Below are 1,225 nucleotides of genomic sequence, written 5' to 3'. Positions count from 1 at the left end.
CATACATTCTGTCATTTGTGTCAAGGCCTATCATGTCAAGTTAGTGTCCCCAGATGTGCCTTAGTGCAAGTTCATCCACTGAGGTCTAGTCAGTCCATCTACAGTCCCTCCCTTTAAGAAAATCATCTCTTCCTCACCCAGCAGTAATCATTTGCCAATAATTTTTTGACTAAGATTGGGGCTTCTGTTCATAGTTCTGTGCTGAGTTTTTGACTCATTAAGTTCACATGGGTCTTATGCATGCTGATACCATTGTTGTTGGTTTGTATGGGAAGAGTCCCAAAAGCCTGTAGGACTCTATTTCCATATGGTCATTCACCTCTTCCCTGGCTTTCTTTTCCACCCCCTCTTCCACAATGGTCCCTGAGTCCTGGGTAGGTAGATTTTAATACAGGAGTCCTGTCCAAGGACCCATTTTCTACACTTTGTCCATTTGTGATCTTTTGTGTTTCTGGCCCTCTGTTGCATGAGGGAGTTTCACTGATGAGAACTGAAAGATGCATTATTGTTCTTTTCATCCCTTGTTCTATGTTATGTGAGCATTGGGTGTAGAGGTTTAAATATAACCTTAGCCTGAATCAACCAGCCTCTTCTGAATGATAATTTCAAGATGCCAAAATTTGGTGATGCATATGTCTCACAGGAACATTGGGATATACTTAAATTTAAGTGGTACTCAGGACAAAATTCTGGATTTATCATTAACATTTCATTAAAACAAACGGATAGCATGTGATACAAGTGTTCATGCTTGTAGTCCCAGTATTTGGGAGGCAGAAGCAGAAGAACCATTAGTTTAAGATAGAATGAGAGCCTATCTTTAGAAGTCTTTTATTAGCACTTTATGTGTGTGTTTGCTCAACTAGTAGACAAAGCCATGAAACATAGGTGCAAAAATAATCTTTTATAACCAGAGCTCATTGTTCTTTGTGAGACTGACACATATAAGAAGGAACATGACAATAAAAAGAAAGAAAAAAGACAAGATTTAATATTTGACTACCAAATGTTCAGATATATCTAAAAAGTAATAATTCCTTTGCTTGTATATTTTTAAATGGTTCTATCCTTACACAAAGTATGAATATACAAGGGTTAGAGAGAAGGCTCACCAGGCAAGAACATTCCTCTTCCAGAGGAACTGGGTTTGGTTACCAGCACCCGCACTAGCGCTATCAACTGTTAATAACTCCAGTTCCAGGGGATCATGCACCAACACCAGCTC

At 38.9% G+C, this 1,225-nt stretch overlaps 1 non-coding gene across 1 annotated transcript; it reads left to right on the top strand.

Moving 5' to 3' along the window:
- Positions 1-836: 836 nt before the first annotated feature.
- Positions 837-959, top strand: LOC115071042. Its single transcript, XR_003850145.1, has one exon. It is a non-coding gene; the product is annotated as a small nucleolar RNA SNORA40 (small nucleolar RNA).
- Positions 960-1,225: the final 266 nt, after the last annotated feature.

The sequence above is a fragment of the Nannospalax galili genome, unplaced genomic scaffold (assembly GCF_000622305.1).
Source record: "Nannospalax galili isolate Female #2095 unplaced genomic scaffold, S.galili_v1.0 scaffold370, whole genome shotgun sequence".
Classification (NCBI taxonomy): Eukaryota; Metazoa; Chordata; class Mammalia; order Rodentia; family Spalacidae; genus Nannospalax; species Nannospalax galili.
Note: the sequence above shows the minus strand (reverse complement) of the source record. Positions and strands in the feature narration are given on the sequence as shown.